This window comes from Cygnus olor, chromosome 1, assembly GCF_009769625.2.
Source record: "Cygnus olor isolate bCygOlo1 chromosome 1, bCygOlo1.pri.v2, whole genome shotgun sequence".
NCBI classification, from domain to species: domain Eukaryota; kingdom Metazoa; phylum Chordata; class Aves; order Anseriformes; family Anatidae; genus Cygnus; species Cygnus olor.
This window is the reverse complement of record NC_049169.1, coordinates 209427198-209446148: the sequence shown is the minus strand read 5'-3', so window position 1 is coordinate 209446148 and position 18951 is coordinate 209427198. Positions and strand designations below refer to the sequence as shown.

At 44.4% G+C, this 18951-nt stretch overlaps 1 protein-coding gene across 4 annotated transcripts in view; it reads left to right on the top strand.

The window, feature by feature from the left end:
- The window catches only part of DCHS1 (dachsous cadherin-related 1), an 84464-nt gene that overhangs the window by 10641 nt on the left and 54872 nt on the right, over positions 1-18951 (top strand). Inside the window, exons 2-4 of one of the 4 annotated variants that reach the window (XM_040544695.1) lie at positions 2349-2416; positions 9347-9383; positions 9610-9676. The gene's annotated coding sequence lies outside the window, so the exon portion shown is untranslated. Of the gene's footprint in view, positions 1-2348; positions 2417-9346; positions 9384-9609; positions 9677-17648; positions 18371-18951 lie in introns of those variants that run through there. The other 3 variants (XM_040544694.1, XM_040544693.1, XM_040544696.1) reach the window with 3 other exon arrangements.

Sequence of the window (18951 nt, the reverse complement as noted above, 5' to 3'; positions counted from 1 at the left end):
TTATCTTTGCTCCCAGGAACTCGTAACCTAACACACATCTAGCCATTTTCCAGGAGTCTCTGGTCCATGAATTTGGCCTTGTTTATAGCATCTGAACCAGGATGTCATCACATTGGGGCCCCACACATAGATGGCAAGGGAGGAAACAGTATAAATTATGTTAGGCCCTGCTTTCTTGTGGTGAGATCTCTACTTGCCAGAAACTTCTGGCCTTTGTTCTGAGCTGGGAATGGTTTTCGCAATGGAGAGGGAGGCACTTTCTATTCTGAGTGGAGAAAGCAATACCAGGGAAGGTTTTAATTATCTCTCATCAGTACAAAGCAACCAGCCTGCTGTACTATTGCAGGAGTTGATGAACAGTGCAGTCCCAGTCCAGTCCATTACAGCAAGAAGGGCTGCAGGAAAGGAGCATGTTCTTACCCCAAGAGAAAGGGGTCTTTGTTGGAGGATAAGAGGAGTTCTTAGTAAGACCCAGAATGGACCTGCTCCTAGGAAGAAAGGACTTCCTCTCTCAGGCTTGAAGCAATAGAGAAGCAAACACCAATTAGAAATGGAAGGGAAGCACAGTAGGCTTTTCTCACCTTTCTTCCATCTCTCAGCTGAGGTGACATGACATTCTGGTATTGTCCTTCTAAGACATCGTAAAGACTAATGTACAACCTGGGCTACTGCAGTTCATAACCTAGCAGGGAATGTTTCAAGCATGTGGAAGATGCTCTTGTCTTCATTTTCATGCCTTGCCTTGCAACCATCCTGTTTTTCTTCAGTGTAGCCTGGTAGTCAAGCACTTTAGGTTCCTGGTATGAAAATTATCTGATCAGTATTTTTCAAATGCTTTGGGGGGGAGCGTTTTTGTTTACATGCTGCTCCTACTTTTTCATTCTTCCTATGCTAATTCTCCATCTTGTTGCCATTATCTGTTAGTGGTTCACATTATCTTTGTTAGATCCTTTCTCTGCTTTGTTTTTGCTTTCCCATTGTAATCTGTACTGTCAGACGCATTAATTTTCTGTAAATGATAAACAAGCCTTATATTTTGCTTCTTTACTTGAGAAATAAAGAATCAACAAGCACAAAACAGAAAACCTATAGTTGTGTGGAATGGAGGGGAAGGATAATGTTTCTCAGAATTCCAGGCTTCTAAAAGCTACATATTGTTCATTCTGTCACATTATTATGGTAGAGGATCCTAAAGCCACTATGAGTCCCTATGTTTTGTAGGTGACTGAAGTTGGATATGCTGTCTTGATGAGTATGGATATGCACATCAGATATGACAGTCCTGGGAAAGTACTAGAATCATAGAGTCATAGAATCATAGAATATCCTGAGTTGGAAAGGACCCACAAGGATCATTGAGTCCAACTCCTGGCACCACACAGGTCTGCCCAAAAATTCAGACCATATGACTAAGAGCACAGTCCAAACGCTTCTTAAACTCTGACAGGCTTGGTGCCGTGACTGCGTCCCTGGGGAGCCTGTTCCAGTGTACGACCACCCTCTTGGTGAAGAACCTCTTCCTGATATGCAGGATCTTTGGTTTAACTTAACATGATTAGCATGATGCCTAGAGAAGCTGTGGCTGCCCCATCCCTGGAGGTGTTCAAGACCAGGTTGGACGAGGCCCTGGGCAACCTGATCTACTGGGTGGCATCCCTGGCCATGGCAGGGGAGTTGGAACTAGATGATCTTTAAGGCCCTTCCAACCCAAGCCTTCTTTGGTTCTATAATTCTATGATTAGTAATATATATAATATGTTTATAATATATGAAATATATATTAGAATAATATGTTTATATACATATGGGTATTATTTTTATATATAAGCATACATCTACCAGCTCTCCCTTTTGTATAACGCAAACACGCAAGCTCCTGAGAAATGCTGTGAAGTTTTTCTTGTGTAAGTCATCTAATCTTCCAGACAGCTTAAAAAAAAAGCCGTCTGTGTTTTCATCACAGAGATACCTCCCGTGTAGGCCTAGACTGTTAAAATCATAGTGATTACTGGAGATGGTGGCAGGAGAAAGAACACCTGAAAGTTAAGCTTCAGCCATTTCTTGGATAAATAGTTTGCTTTAATGAAATTAGTGCAGTTTCACTGTGTTACACTTGCTATGGTAATACACTTCTGAAGAGTTAGAAATGATACTCAAATTGCTGGTGGAATTACAGGGATGAGCAATCATCTACTAAAGTAAAAAAAAATGTATTCTTCTGATTTCTCTGTTATTGTGACCCTTTCTCACATAATTTTACTTTGAACACTTTTTTTTCAGATTTGCCTGATGCCTGATGAATGGAGAATGCTTAAGTTGTTTAAGATTATTTTTTCCCTTCATTACAGAACCACAGAATCATAGAGAAGGGAGGGTCCTCTGAGGTCGTCTTGTGAAAGCTCCTTGCTCAAGCAAGGTCAGTGAACCAAAGATATTTCCTCCTCGAGCTTCTTTAGACTGAGAGGTGCAAATGACTGGTCAGTCGATTTAAAAAAAAATGTTATTGTTAGACCACTGTTTATCACCTTATATTTTCATCTCATATTTCACACATAGAAAAAAAATAACTGAACAACTATTCCTTCTTGACATCATTAACAGTTTAACTATAGCCACATAACAGATTGCCCTATGCTGGATTTATTTTGTTCTTAGTTTACTTCAAAAACAAAAACATGTTTTTATTATCTAATATTAATATACCAGTGAGGTATATTTTCTCCTTTCCTTTTTCATTTGCTTCAGTTTTACATGATCTAGGGGAATTGTGCCACTTAGAAATTACCTATTTTCCTTTCGCAATTGCCTCCTTTTCTATTTGCAGGATACAGATTTGACATGCCAAAAGCAGTCATGATCCCATAATTACAGCTTAATTACCATTTTTTGTTTTGTTTTGTTTTGTTTTGTTTTTTTCAATCCATAGTAATGTAACTGAATAGGGAAGGGAAGGGAAGGGAAGGGAAGGGAAGGGAAGGGAAGGGAAGGGAAGGGAAGGGAAGGGAAGGGAAGGGAAGGGAAGGGAAGGGAAGGGAAGGGAAGGGAAGGGAAGGGAAGGGAAGGGAAGGGAAGGGAAGGGAAGGGAAGGGAAGGGGAAGGGAAGGGAAGGGAAGGGAAGGGACACACAAACAGATTTTGATTCAGACATTACCAATGACCAGAAATTCACACGATTAGCTTGTTCATATTGTTAATTACTTGGGCTGTTAAAAGTTTGTATTCTGCATTTGAGTTAAATTGATCTCTTTCTTAGCATTCCATCCAGGACCGTTGTGCATTCTGTTACAGGCAAGCTAACAGACCTATAATTGTTCAAAATACTTTTTCTTAAATATAGATAATGCATTTGGTATTTACCAAATATTTCACCTCTAATGTGGCAGAACTGGTTAAAAATTGCCTCCATTAACAATTGCTTCAGATACATATGCCCATTCCTTCCTTCTGGGATGGAGAGGAGATGAGGAGATTTAGTAAGAACTAAATTAAAAATAAATCTAATTGTTTTAATCTGAGAAATTATCATTTCCATATCCTTATTCCTAGTAGCACCTCTGTTTTTGATACCATGTTTCTCAGGTGTAAAAATCAGTGTCTTTCCCATTTCTATAGATTCTAAATGTATCATCTTTTCCAAGTGGCTATTCATCCAGGGAAATCTGATGCCTTAGCCTATGAAAACATGGTATTAGGCCTCTGTACAACAACAAAACAAAACACTTGCTTTGGTATGGTGACTCTAAATTGGAGAGACATGGATTTGATGGATGGACCACATAGGGGGGATGGTCGTACTCAAAGAGTTGCAGTCAATGGCTCAATGCCCAAGAGGAGATCAGTAGCGAGTGGTGTTCCTCAGGGGTCAGTATTGGGACTGGCACTATTTAACATCTTTGTTGGTGAGATGGACAGTGAGGTTGAGTGCACCCTCAGCAAGTCTGCCAATGACACCACGTTGTGTGGTGCAGTCGACACGCTGGAGGTTAGGGATGCCATCCAGAGGGACTTTGACAGAAATCAGGTTGGCCAAGACCCCATCCAGTCTGGCCTTGAACACCTCCAGGGATGGGGCTTTCACAACTTCTCTTGGCAACCTGTAGTAGTGCCTCACTGCCCTTACAGTGTAGAATTTCCTCCTAAGGTCTAGTATAAATCTATCCTCTTTTAGTTTAAGACCATTCCCCCTTGTCCTATCATTATCTATCCAAGTAAAGAGTCCTTCTCCATCTTTCTTGTGCTAGGGGCCCCAAACCTGGATGCAGCACTCCAGGTGGGGCCTCGCAAGGGCAGAGTAGAAGGGGACAATCACCTCCCTCAAGTTGCTGGTCACACCTCTGTTGATGCAGCCCAGGATGCAGTTGGCTTTCTGGGCTGCAAGAGCGCACTGCCAACTTATGTTGAGCTTTTCATCCAACAGAATCCCCAAGTCCTTCTCTTCAGGGCTGCTCTCAATGTGTTCTTCTCCCAGTCTGTACTCCTGTCTGGGATTGCCCTGACCCAGGTGCAGCACCTTGCACTTGGACTTGTTGAACCTCATGTGGTTCAGATGGGTCCACTTCTCCAGCCCCTTTGAATGGCATCTCTTCCTTCTTTGGTATCAATCACACCACTCAGCTTGGCATCATCAGCAAACTTGCTGGGGGTACACTTGACATCCTCTATGTCATTGATGATGATATTGCAAAGTACTGGTCCCAAGACAGAACCTTGAGGTACACCACTCATCACTGATCTCCACCTGCACATAGATCCATTCACCACTACTCTCTGGGTCCAGCTTTTGAGACAATTCCTTATCCACCGGATGGTCCACCCTTCAAATCCATATCTGTCCAACTTAGAGATTGGAGTGTCATGTGGGACCATAGAATCATAGAATCATAGAATATCCCAAGTTGGAAGGGACCCATAAGGATCATCAAGTCCAACTCCTAGCACCACACAGGTCTACCCAAAATTTCAGACCAAGTGACTAAGAGCACAGTCCAAATGCTTCTTAAACTCTGACAGGCTTGGTGCTGTGACTACATCCCTGGGGAGCCTGTTCCAGTGTGCGGCAGGGTGTCGCACTGTGTCAAAGGCCTTACAGAATCCAAGTAGATGGCATCAGTCAGTCTTCCCTTGTTGACTGATGCAGTCACTCCATCATAGAAGGCCACCAGATTGGTCAGGCACAATTTGCCCTTGGTGAAGCCATGCTGGCTGTCTCGGATCACCTCCTTGTCCTGCATGTGCCTTAACATTGCTTCCAGGAGGATTCATTCCATGATCTTGCCAGGCACAGAGGTGAGGCTCACTGGTCTGTAGTTCCCCGTGTCTTCCTTTGTACCCTTTTTTAAAAAGGGAGTGATGTTTCCTTTTTTCCAGTCACCAGGGACTTTGCCTGACTACCATGGTTGGACGACACTGGACCCAGTACTGGCCCCTGGGGGACACCACTAGCTACTGGCCTCCAACTAGACTCCACACCACTAAGCACAACCCTTTGAGCTCTGCCATCCATCCAATTACCAATCCACCTCAATGTCCACTCATCAAGGCTGCACTTCCTGAGCTTGTCTATGAGGATTTTTATGGAAGACAGTGTCAAAAGCCTTGCTGAAGTCAAGGTAGACCACATCCACTGCTCTCCCCTCATCTACACAGCTAGTCATCTCATCATAGAAGGCTATCAGATTTGTTTAAACATGATTTCCCCTTGGTGAATCCATGCTGACTTATCCTGATCAGCTTCTTATCATCCACATGCTTGGAGATGACCTCCAGGATGAGCTGTTCTATTACCTTTCCAGGGATGGAGGTGAGGCTGACAGGCCTGTAGCTGCCGGGTTCCTCCTTCTTGTCCTTTTTGAAGACTGGCTTGACATTGGCTTTCTTCCAGTCCTTGGGCACTTCTGTTCTTCATGACCTTTCAAAAATGATTGATAGTGGCCTAGCAGTAATGTCGGCCAGCTCCCTCAGCACCTGTGGGTGCATTCCATTAGGGCCCATGGATTTGTGGAAGTCAAGTTTGCTTAAATGATCTCTGACCCGATCCTCTTTGACCAAGGGAAAGTCCTCCTTTCTCCGGGCTTCCCAACTTGTCTCCAGGGTCTGAGATTCCTGAGGGCTGATCTTTGCAGTAAAGTCTGAAGCAAAAAAGACATTCAGCAACTCTGCCTTCTCTGTATCCTTTGTCACCAGGGCACCCACCCCATTCAGCAGCAGGCCTACATTTTCTCAGTCTTCATTTTTCTACTGATGTATTTGAAGAAGCCCTTCATATTGTCCTTGATATCCCTGATGCATGAAGAAGGAAGAAATGACTAGAATCTGTATCTTGTTCTGGTATTAATTTTGTCATGAGAGTTGCTGAAGGACTGAAGAACATGAAGCAAATAGCCACAAAAGTTTTCTTGGAATCAGCCATACTGAGAAAGCTCAAGACTCCCTCTAGTCTTGCATCAGCCTCCAAGAGTGAATACAAATAGATGCACAGGAAGGTGTGGAAGAACAGGAAAAGCATGTTTCATAAGGTTTTCACCTCAGTACACCCCCAGACCCAACACTTTGTGACTCACAGAGTTCATGAGGTGGAGGGGGTTTCCTCTATTCAGGCATCCTCAAATATTTCTATTAGGTGAACTAATCCAGCTACCCCTTGAGCCAATGTAAATTTTGAGCATCCACAGCATTCTATGGCAAAGAGTTCCTCAGTTCCATGGCTCCTCATATGAAGTACCACCTTCTTTTGTTTGTTTTGATCTTGGCTTCTGTTAGCCTTATTTCATACATCTTTTATATCAGAAGAGGCAGTGTATGAACAAAATCAGCTCCACAGAGCTGAGCAAAATCACCCTCCACAGACTACTCGTGATTTCATTATCCTCTTCCACATTGCCCTCATTTGTCTCCTTTCCAGAATGGAGACTAAATTGTTCCTTGCATTGAAGCTGATCTGGACCTTTGGTCATCCTTGCTGCCGTCTTCTGAACTTTCTCCTGCTTTTCTGTAACCTTCTGGAGATACAGTGGCCATTAACTGCACACAGCATTCAAGATGCATGGCAATTAAAAGTTTGCACAGTCAAATAATGCAGTTCAGTTTGGGGTTTGGATTTTCTTTCCCTAATTGCTCCAAATATTTCGTATGCTCTTTTGACTGCTGAGCACTAGGATGACGTTTTCACCAGACCCTTTTAAGTCGAAGCTTTCACTCTCTTTGTGGTAATCATCTCAGATGCCATAATTTGACATGTGAAGCTGAGATTGTTTTCCCTTAGGCTCCACTTTAGATTTGCCGCTGCTGAATTTTGTCTGCCACTTTTATTATGAAGTAGCACAGTCTCCTAAGGCCATTCTGTTCTCCCTCAGCAGTCTGTCATCCATGCTTCCCTCAACACTTAGGATCAGCCACAAATGCTGCCTCACGGATTATTCTGTTTTGCATCCTGAATATAGATAAGCTGAAAGCAGAGGTCCTAGTACAGAGCCTGTAATTCTGCACTGGCAGCCTCCCTAGTGGAATGATCCAACAATTTGGAGTCTTTCTTGGAGATCTTCAAAAGCCACTTTGACATGATCCTGGGCAACCTGCTGAAGGTGGCCCTGCTTGAGCAGGAGGGTTAAACCAGATAACCTTCAGAGGTCCCTTCCAACCTCATCCATTCTGTCCTTCCGTGATTCTGTGTCTTTCTCTCTGTTTCCAGTCTTTTAACAAACAATGTTTCCATTCACTTACTTTCCTACTTTTTTCCTAAAAAAAAAAAAAGTTAAAAAACAGAAAGTAAAAAAAAGAAAAAGTGGACACTACCAAGAAGAGTCTGGCTTCCTCTTCTTCATTCTTTTCTATTGGGTTTTTATACACATTGGTAAGATCTCCCTAAGCTATATCTTTTCCAGGCTCAGCATTCCCAACTCTCTCAGCCTCTCCTCATATAGACAGAGTTTTCAGTCTCTTAAGCATTTTTGTGGACCTTTGCTGGACTCACTGGACACAGCACTCCAGATATGGCATTGTCACTTCTGGCTTAAGAAGAGTGATTGCCCCACTGACCTCTTGGTAACCTTCTTGCCTTCCTCTCTGGAGGACAGCACAACACCCTGGAGTATCTGCCACTTTTCCCAGTTTTGTGTCATCAACAAACTTGCTGAGTGTGTGTGCTGCTCCATCTTCCTGATCATTAATGAAGATGTTAAACGGGACTGGACAAACTGGTGACTTCAGGGTACTCCACTGGTGACCGGTCTCCAGCTGGACTTTATGCCATGGATCGTGACCCTTAGTCCTGGCATTTCAGACAGTTTTCAGTCCACCTCACTGTCCCAGTACTTCATCAGTTTCTCTATGAGGATTTTATGTGTGACAGTGTCAAAAGCCTTACTAAAGTTGAGGCAAACAATATCCACTGCTCTCCCCTCCTATACCAATACAGCCATCTCAATGCAGAAGGCTATCATTCCCTAAGGTTAAGTCTTCCTTGCTGCAGTTTGCTTTTGGTCTTAGTGACCTGGGATTCCTGAAGGCTACTTTTCTGTGTCATTTGTCAGCAGGGCATCTATCCCATGTATCAGTGGGCCTACATTTTCCTCAGTCTTTCTCTAGCTGATGATGTACTTGTAGAAGCTTTTCTTGTTGTACTTCACATCTCCCTCCAGATTCAAGTAAGATGGACTTTAGTTTTCCCTACCCCATAACCGCATGCTTAGATATATTCCCCCTGGGTCACCTGCCCCTTCTTCTACCTCTTGTATGCCTCACAGTGGCCTGTGTTATTTTTAGACTTTTAAAACACGTTAAGGTGGTTCATATGTCAAACTTTTTCTGTCTCTTTTTTGCTTCTGCTAGGTCAGATATGGTCTTTAAGTATTATGTAAAGCAGAATCAACTAAACTTCTTTTCATAGTCTGACTCTGTTGCTGGAGAAGATAGGCAGCTGTGATTTAACCTGGTCTGAGTAACTTTTTAAAGTATGTGGTAGGCTTATATATTCATTTCTAACCTCTGGGCTGGTTTTGGTTTATGAATGATTTTGATAGATTAAACCATTTGAGTTCAATGGCGACATCTGTGTTATGGTCATCACAGTAGCCTACACTGAAAGTTTATGTGTGGTGTGTTTTTTTTCACTTTTTAAAATATTTTAAACATGATAAGTGTCACACAAAGTTTTCTTGGTCTGTATCTAGGATTCATAAACAATTCTACAATACCAAAACAAACAAACAAACAAACAAACAAACAACACTAATATTTTTAGAGATTAAGACTGTGTAATACATAAATTTCCACTAGATGGTGCTGTATCATACCAGTTCATTCATGTGTGCGTGTGCGTGCGTGTATTTATGTATGTCTTCTTCTCTAGGTTAAGAAACCCAGCTTCCTGTGTCTCTTTGTGGCAGGTATGTTTAGTGCTGTTCCAGTGTCATATATGCATGTGGTGTATTTACAATGGAATAATGGACTGTTGGGTTGGAGTGTACATTGTTGCTATTTAGCTGATGGCACATATAGTGTATTTGTGGCATATCCCAGAGCATTCCAGTGTGCATTGGTTGTAGATGATAACCTTGACTTGTCAAAGACAAAAGGGATGTTTGACCATCTTCAGTTTTCTTCTTCCTGTAGGAATCATCAGATCTTACTTCAGAACCTGTCCCTCTGTGACACACCAGAGCTTGAACCCAAGGTCCTGGTAAGTGTGCAAGTGTAGATGGGTGATTCCTGGACAGCCGACTTGTCCTTGCAGACTCCTCCTCCCAGTTCTCTGCTGCTAGGCAGAAGAGCCCAATGGAGCCAACAGCATGTGGGTGAGACTTGACTCTGCTGATCTCAGAGCCTTTCCTTCCTGAACAAACATTTTCCATTCTGAAATAATCACCTCACTATATATAGAAAGCACCACCTCCTCCAAAGCAAAAGCCTTTTTCTTTGGAAAGGGATATCCCTCAAATTGTTTTCTTCCTTTTACAAAACACCAGCAAGCCCTTTGCTGTCAGGTTTTTATCTGTCTGTGAACAGTGCTGATCAAAGGCACATGTTCAGCTCACACAAAAATAATCTGGATTCCCCATGCAGGTCCTGTGCTCCCTACCCCCATCACATGGATTTTGAGACTATGTCTGTAATCACAATCCACACTATTTCGGAAACCACCTCCCCATCTCACTTCCTCCCAGCTGATTTTCAGGGGAACAGAAGGAGACTTGTTTGCTACCAGGGAGGAAGTCCAGGCCTTACTGAGCAACTTTCTAAAAGGCACCTATGAGAATGAGGCACTTTAGTCAGTGTAAGCTCTCAGAGGTTGCTGCCAAATGAGGTCACCCTGCTGCAGAAACGTGGATGAAGAGATTCCAGGAGGATGGAAGAAGCCAGGACAGGAAGTAGAGCAGTCAGTAGCACAGGGCTCAGCTCAGTCAACTTCCCTCTCTGGAAATGTTGATTTCAGTTCTGTCTTGGCTCACGGACTAAAATGTGTTAGATAGTTTCCTTCTCATAATTTTCTCATTCCCTTTTCTCATCATAAGAATCATTCCATGGCTTGATACAGTTCAGCCATCTCTTTAGGAGGGTGTAACAGGGCAAGCAGCACACAAAGGGCAGTTCAGAGACTGGGACTGGGTGACACTGACTTTTCTGAATCACAAAACCCACAGAACCTCAAGGAGAGACTTCTCTTTCAAACCGTGCGCCTTTTGCTGAACTATCACATCTCTCAATAAAGATGGGTAATCCTGTCTGCTAGGTACCTGTTATGACCTTGTCTTAGTTATTCTAGCGATTAATTCCTCTCTCCATTGAATAGCAGCTCTTTTCTTTCAGTTTTTACAATTTTAGTTCCATTCTATTGCTCCTGTTCTGCCTTCATTTTCTAGATTCAAAAATAATATGCAATTTATTTTTTTGTCTCTTACAAATCCTTAGAATTCACTTCATTTTCTTATCTTTCTAAAGCTATCCATGTTGAAACTTGTTCTCTGGATTTTGACTCATTCTTGTGACTTTGAGGTCACTTTGAGTTTTCTACAGTCTTTATAAATACTGAACACTAAACATATTACTAAAATTGCAATAACATAATTTCCCTATTGTTCCATATACTTTTTTTTAGGCAGTTGATACTTCCTTGCAGATTATTCTTAGTGAAGATACTAAAAAGCATTGGACTATAGAGAATTCTGTGCAAAACCTCATTAGGAAAACTGCTGGAGGTGAATTTCTCATTTGCAGTTAATCATGTGTTGTAATACGGAACATGAGTATGCTGTTTAATCTTGCTTTGATCTGTCTCTCACGAAGACCTAGGTAAAACACCTTAAAGAGATCTGTTATATCTATGTATGCATATATCAAACAAATTAAACAGTCATTGGAAATATTAACAAGTAGACTGATTTATTATTGTTGGTTGTTGTTGTTGTTGTTATTATTATTATTATTATTTGCATTGCTGTTGTTATCATTTCAAGTAATCAAAGCCTTTCTGTCTCACTGGCAATTTTTGCAGCTAGCGGGAAGTGTTTTGGCCACATTATCTTCAGTGACATTTGACTTCCAAGTCCAAAATCAAAATGTAACCTAAAAGTGTTTCACCTTAAAGCATTCTTACTATGACTTATATTCGTGCCTCTGGATTGGTAGTGTTTTATGAAACAATCTATTCAGCTGTCCACATGACCTAAAGAACTGACATATTTTTGATGAGTTTTAAAACAAACAGAAAGAATCTTGGCCTTCTTCTAGGTTTGTTTATGCATGACAGGCAGATCCTATAAGATGTAATAAAACTATTAATGGAGTTGTTACAAATTATTTTGTAGTTGGAATTATTGTTGTTATTATATTGTATAGGAATAAGAATTACTATTATTGCTGGGTAGAAATAAAAAAAATGTTATTATTCCTTGGTAGGAAGATTATCTATGGTGCAAGAATAATCAGCTGTACCAATATAGACTGAGAAATAATGGTCCAAACAGTAGTTCTCCAGAAAAATCTTGGGTTTAGAGTTATCTCTAGGCAGAATATGAATCAGCTGAGGGCACGCTCAAATGAAAAACAAATAAAAATCATATAAGATGGTATAATCAGGAATATGACTTGCAAGATGCATCAAGTAGCCTCTCTGGCTCTACATTGCTGTGATTAGGCCCTTACTTGAAGTACTGCACCCAGTCTTAGTGAGTGCACTTTAGAGAACATAGACAAATCTGAGAAGGTCCAGTGGAGATGATTAGAGGTTGAGAAAATGCAATATGGAAATATTAAATGCTCTGGGGTAGTGTCTCTTAAAGAAGAGTGAAGAGATATGATAACTGCCCTTGTTTGTAGAATACAGTTGCAAAGAGAACAATCTACTTCTAGTGTTCATGATAGATAGTACAAGAAATAATGGGTTTAAATAATAGTGAATAAATTTAGCACTGAATAGATTGTCTGTCAAATTTATAAAATGTTTGTTATGGGAGAGCTTCAAGAAGTGGTTAGATGCACATCTGCTGAGCCTTACAGGCACTTCTGGGTTCTTCTGAACCCTCTTTGAGGTATAGGAATGAAGCAGTTGACAGCCCTAGATTTTTTTTTTCTACTGTTTCATATCTGCCTATTCTACATTGTTTACAAATTAGCTGCAAAGAATAACACCACTACCTCACTTGCAGCCTTATCCTTCCATTGTTCTTTATTGTACCTGCTTGTTTTCACTTTTGATTACTTTGTCTTCTGGGCATGAATTGTCTTATTGCTGCACTTGAAATCTTTACCTTTAGATGTTGCTATAACTTAAATAATACCAAATGATCTGTCTGAGAAGTCCCAAGTTGAATTACAAGAGAACTGCAGGATGGGAATCCATGGAACTGGCAAAATCGAGAAGTCCAGGGCAGAAACAGAGGTAGTAAAGGGCAACATTTTAAACCCAGCTATTTCAAAGGTTTTGCTGTGCTAGAGAAGTCCACTAAAAAGGGAGAAAGGATTCACAATCAAGTGCTCAGGGCATTTAGGGCTGTGCTGGATAGAGCCCTGAAAAGAACACAGACTGTCATAGTCATATCCAGGATACTATGAGAAGGATAGGACGAATGGGAAGGTGATGGCGGGGCATCCTTACTTTAAGCATGATGTAGTGTAATTGTGGTGTTAAGACCACTGCTCAGTCCAGCTGCTTCTAGGACTGCCAAATTTCTTAGATTGTAAACATTCTCAGAAACAAATGAATGGAAGCCATGATTTCTTCTTGCTCTACCCTAAAACCATGCGTCATAAGCAGACCAACAAAGGGACTTACATTCAAGGCTGCTCATGAATAAAACCATGGCATCGAAATATGCCTGTTGCAAGAACGTTATGTGACAGGAGCTTAGTGTCCATTTAGAAAAAGTAGGAGATGAAGAAGAACTATTTCACTGTAAGGTTCAAATCCAGCTAGTCAGGTTATATCTAGCATCAGTGCCCCAGCAGCATTTCTTTTTAACCAGGCTGTGAATATAAAGCCACAAAGCTGAGATAACAGTGCTGTTTGCCAGGTGAAATGACCTTGCATCTCTTTCCATATCCTCCATGGATTTCAAAGGCATTCCAAATGGCACAGTTAGACTTGGGAACTCAACTGAAAACACTTACGCATGTCTTAGAGAGAGCTGTACCCCTGACCCCCACATCCTACCCCTCTTTGCCGTGTATGCTCCTAGCAGGTGCCCGATTTCTTTTATTTTTAACCTCCATTCTGAATGCAGGAAGCCTTTGCTTGCTGTGAACATCCGAGAGTCGGAGCCTAAGCACATCCTAGAAGGATTTCCTGTTTGGGACTTCCGAGCCAGACTCGAACATGCAAGAGTGGAAGCCCAGCAACTTAATCAGTCCTCCTGGGCTATCTGCCAGATCGCTTCTATCTAGTTTAGCAGCAAGACACCGTACAATGCCATCTAGCAGGAAGGTGCTAAGCTGCCAGACCACTCTCCACATGCTGTTGATGAGGGTGGGAACATGCAAAGTCAGTTCTGGGGTAGGGATGTGTGGGACTCCAGGATCAAGGTCATTGTAGTGGCAGAACAGTAACATGAGGGATAGGCATGAGGCATCACATGACTCTGCAGTATTTGCCTATAGAGCTAGAGAAACACAAAGCATGCAGACAACATGTTTTCTGTGCTGCCTTCCAGCTATGCTTTGTTCACTACTGACTTCAGTGTGCCATATCGCACCAGTCCCTAAGTTATTTCTGAAGTTCACCAAAGCACTGATTAATCCAGATAAGTTAATCATCTTCAAATTTTGCTCCCTTCTCCGTACTCTGGTTTCCTCATCACTAATAATTCTATCAAAAGGCATGATACAGCTGGGAGCCTTATAGTCCTGTCCCAACCCTTACTACTACCAGTCATCTTCTGTCTTATATAGTTGAATAGCGTACTTCTACTCTTGCTTCTGTGTCTTAGTTGCACTTGCAAAGCATAGCTCGACTCACATTTTCTACCTGGACACATGCAGCTCCAAGGATACCTGCACATCAGAAAGACTGTCCAAGATCTCTCTTAAAGTCCAAGCACATGATATGGGCCTGTTCTCCCCTCCCTTGCCAAGGGGCTCAAAAATATATATAGTAATAAATTCTAATTTATTAGAATTAGACCAAAAGGACCAATTTCCATCTCTAGCTAGAGGTGATATTTGTGTAAGAATTGCTGGTCTAAGAAGAGAAGTGTTTAATGATCAGAGTTGATGTCAAGGGACTGAAGAATAACAAACATCACAGATACTGAAGAAAGGACTGAAGTGAATGATCTAGGCAAATGCAGATTGCTTGTACAAGTTTACAGGGGTTTCAGTGTAGATTTTGATAAGATGACAATAAATTTGAGACCTCATTAATGTATATAAATATCTGAGGAGAGGGTGTTGAGAGGATGGAGCCAGTCTCTTTTCAGTTGTGCCCAGCGACAGGGTGAGAGGCAATGGGCACAACTGAAGCACAGGAGGTTCCAGTTCTATATGAGGGGGCACTTCTTTACTGTGAGGGTGACAGAGCATTGGAGCAGGTTGCCCAGAGAGGCTGTGCAGTCTCCTTCTCTGGAGATATTCAAAACCCGCCTGGCTGCCGTCCTGCACAACATGTTCTAGGTGATCCTGCTTGGTAGTGGGGTTGGACTAGATGATCTTCAGAGGTCCTTTCCAACCCCGCCCATTCTGTGATTATGCGATTCTGTGATTCTGTGAAATGGCAAATGTGATAAAATCCAGCAAGTTTGTCACACTAGCACATTAGACAACTTTTTTTATAAGTGATCTTTTAGGCGGAGCAGGAAAAAAGGTAGATCAGACTATCTGAACTGCAATGCTATAATGCCACATGAGAAATTATTTGTTCAGGTGGAGAAGACAGAAATTAATAAAAAAACTGTAAGATGTATAAGACTGGCAAAAAAAATAGCAAGATTATCAGTAAATCAGAACTTCTAGACTTGAGGGAATGCACTGTGTTTTCAAGATGCAGTTTTGGAGCTCATCTATTTCATTTTTTGCAGGTCTTCGGCGAGGAAGTTATACTGATAAGGTTGATCAGTGAAATAATGTAAAGAGGCCTTGTGAGTATAGAGGGTGACTAGAACATCATAAAAGAAAAAAGATATTATTAAGGATAGATAAAAGATTATTTCTATTTATAATAGAAATTTTCTATTTATTCTATAGATATATATATAGATATATATCGATTCTATAGATATTTTCTATTTATTCTATATTCTATAATATTCTATTATTCTATAAATAGAAATATTTCTATTTATAATAAAAATGGTATGAAAACTGTAATTTCATAGTAGACTATTCCTTCACTGTTAAAAGGGATGTCCAGAGGTGCATAGTCCAACCTCTCATTTGAATCAGGACTGTCAACAATACTAGGTCAGATCTGCCTTGAAAACTTGCAAGGGTGGAGATTCAGTCTGTGTAAATAGCTTTTTCCAGTGTTGCACAGCTCCCCAGTGAAGAAACTTCTCCTAATGTCCACTCTGAATATCACAAGCTGTAATTATGGTGATTGTTCTTGTTCTGTTGTCTACCACTATGAAGAAGCATTTGGCTCTGTCATTTTTTTACCTGTCCTTCAGCTAGCAGTAGGATGCCATTACGAAGCCCCTTAGCATACTTATCACCAGACTAAGCAAGCACTGCTTAGAATCACAGCATAATAGAATCATAGAATATCCTGAGTTGGAAGGGACCCACAAGGATCATCGAGTCCAATTCCTTGCTCCACACAAGACCACCCAAAAATCAGACCGTATGTCTGAGAGCATTGTCCAAGTGTCTCTTGAACTCCACCAGGCTTGGTGCCGTGACCACTTCTCTGGAGAGCCTGTTCCAGTGCCTGACCACCCTCTCAGTGAAGAACTTTATCCTAACATCTAGCCTTAGCCTCCCCTGATGAAGCTCCATGCCATTCCCTTGGGTCCTATTGTTGGTCACCAGAGAGAAGAGATCAGCACCTGCCTCTCCTCTCCCCTCGTGAAGAAGCTGTAGGCCGCCATGAGGCCTCCCCTCAGTCTCCTCTTCTCTCGGCTGAACAAACCAAGTGACTTCAGCCACTCCTCGTATGCCTTGCCTTCAGACTTTTCGTCTTCTTCATAGCCCTCCTTTGGCTGCTCTCTGATAGTTTTTATGCCCTTCTTATGCTGTGGTGCCCAAAGCTGCATGCAGTGCTTAAGGTGAGGTTGCACCAGGCAGACCAGAGTGGGACAATCCCTTTCCTTGACCAGCTAGCAGTGCCATGCCTGAGGCACCCCAGGGCACAATTGGCCCTGTTGGCTGCCAGGGCACACTGTTGACTCAGATTCAAATTGATGACAACCAGTACCCCCAGATTCCTTTCCACAGGGCTGCTCTCCAGCCTCTCATCCCCAAGTCTGTATGTACAGCTAGGGTTGCTTCTTTAGTCTGTCCATATAAATTTGTGTGCCAGGCCCCTAACTATCTCCTACAGTTTTTCAATATCCTTCGTGAATGGAGGGAACCAAAACCGTAGATAGGTGTCCAGGTGTGGCTTCCCCGTATGCCAGGCTGAGGGGGATGACTTTTTCCTGTGACCTGCTGCTTGCCCTTCTCCTAATGTTGCAGTGTGTTGATTGCCTTCTTTGCAATGAAAGCATACTATTGACTTCATTCAGTGTCCACCCCAACTCCATGTAGATTTCAGCAGGATTGCAACTCAGCCAGTTGGTTCCCAGCCTGTACCAGTTATGTGGTTGTTCTGCCTCAGGTGCAGAGCTTTGTACTTTTATTGAACTTAATGAGGCTTCTGCTGACTCAGTTCTTAAAACTTCTCTCTGGATTGAAGTTCTGCTGTGCAACATATCAGATGCCCCTCCTAAGTACCACCTGAAAATTTGCACTTCGTGTCATCATAGATATGAAAATACTGAACAATATTAGCTCCCAAATCAATGCTTGGCTAAAACAGGGAGCCATCCGCTAGTGGAGCAGCCTTGACAGTAACCCACTCTTGTCCTGTTTTCTGTCTTAGTATAGACTAGTGGGGCCCCAATCACTTGCATGGCAGGCACTACAGATAAGTACTGTCCAGCCCAGACATTACAAGCCCTGATGTGAGACAAGGTGTTAGCAGATTACAGAATCTTGTACCCTGGGCCCTGCACTTGAGAAAGTAGCTGTGGTAAAGACCAGAGAACAGGCTGTGCCTCTGTGATCCTGTCCCCACATCCTTCCAATGCCACCCACCGACTCTCTCCATCTCCTTCTGCCCAGCCCTCTGTCCCGTACCATCGCACCACCTCCCTGCGCTTTGCTCCTTCCTACCCCTTCCCATTCCCCGGGCCCCCGGCGCCCACTGCTTCCTCCCCATCTCTCTTTATCCCGGCTGCAGCCCTTCCTCCCCCTCCGGGCAGCCCCTCTCCCCGCCGCTGCTCTCTTGGCCCCTTCGTGCTCCCTGTCCAGCCACACCGTCCCACCGCCACGGCTCCCGGCACGGGGCCGCTCCGGGGCCGCGCTCCGCCGGCGCGCTCCGGTGGCGGGGCGGGGATGGGGGCGGCGGGGGGAGCGAGGGGCTGAGGGCGGCGCTGGGTCGGGTTTCAGCAGGAGCCTCCGCGCCGAGGCAGCGCCGACCCGCCGCCTGCCGCCGAGCTCTCCGCGGGGCGGCTGCGGCAGCGGGACGGCCGCGGCAGCGGGAGGCCGGGACACCGCAGCACCACGGGGGCCGCGGCACCGGAGGGCACCGTAGCGCCGGAGGTACCGGAGCGGCCAGCAGTAACGGAGCGGCTGCGGCACCGGAGCACCGGGATACCGCAGCACCGGGGTAGCGGAGCAGCTGCGGGGCGTCTCGCCGGGGCCGTATCCTGCGGGATGTGAACGCCGCCAGCGCGGGACGCACGGCGTAAGTGCCAGCGCCGGGGACCGACCCGCGCCCGTTGCCCCGCCGCCTTCGCCCGGTGTTCCGCACGTCCGCATCGCCGCACGGCGGGCCGGGCCGGACCGGGACCGGGCGCTTTGTTCTGCCTCCGCTGCGCAGACAATGAGGCGGGGGGGGGGGGGGCGGGGGGGCGGGGGCGCCCGCGGCGCAGCACCGCGGATCCGTGGATGGACCGGCCTCGCCCGCGGCGCGACGGCAGCGGGGCCGGCGCTGGGAGCGGACGAGCGGGACGGTGCGGGCGCGGGCGCCGGGGGTGCCGCCGCAGAGGCAGAGCCGCCGCGGGGCGGGCGCTCAGTGGTCACGGCGAAGGAGCCGCGGAGGCGCCGGGCGGGGGCTGCGGGCCCGAGTAGAGCCGGGGCCGGGGCCGGAGCTGGCATAGCTCCGGCGCGGGGACTGCACCGTGCAGGGCGTCCCAGGAGCACCAGGGAATAGGGCTGTGCACGGGGACCGGGAGCACCAGCAGGCGGGGGGGCGCCCGACGTCTGGGAGTCCCTGAGGGGCCAGGGGCCCCAACAGCACGGGGTCAAACGGCCCAGGAGCTCTGA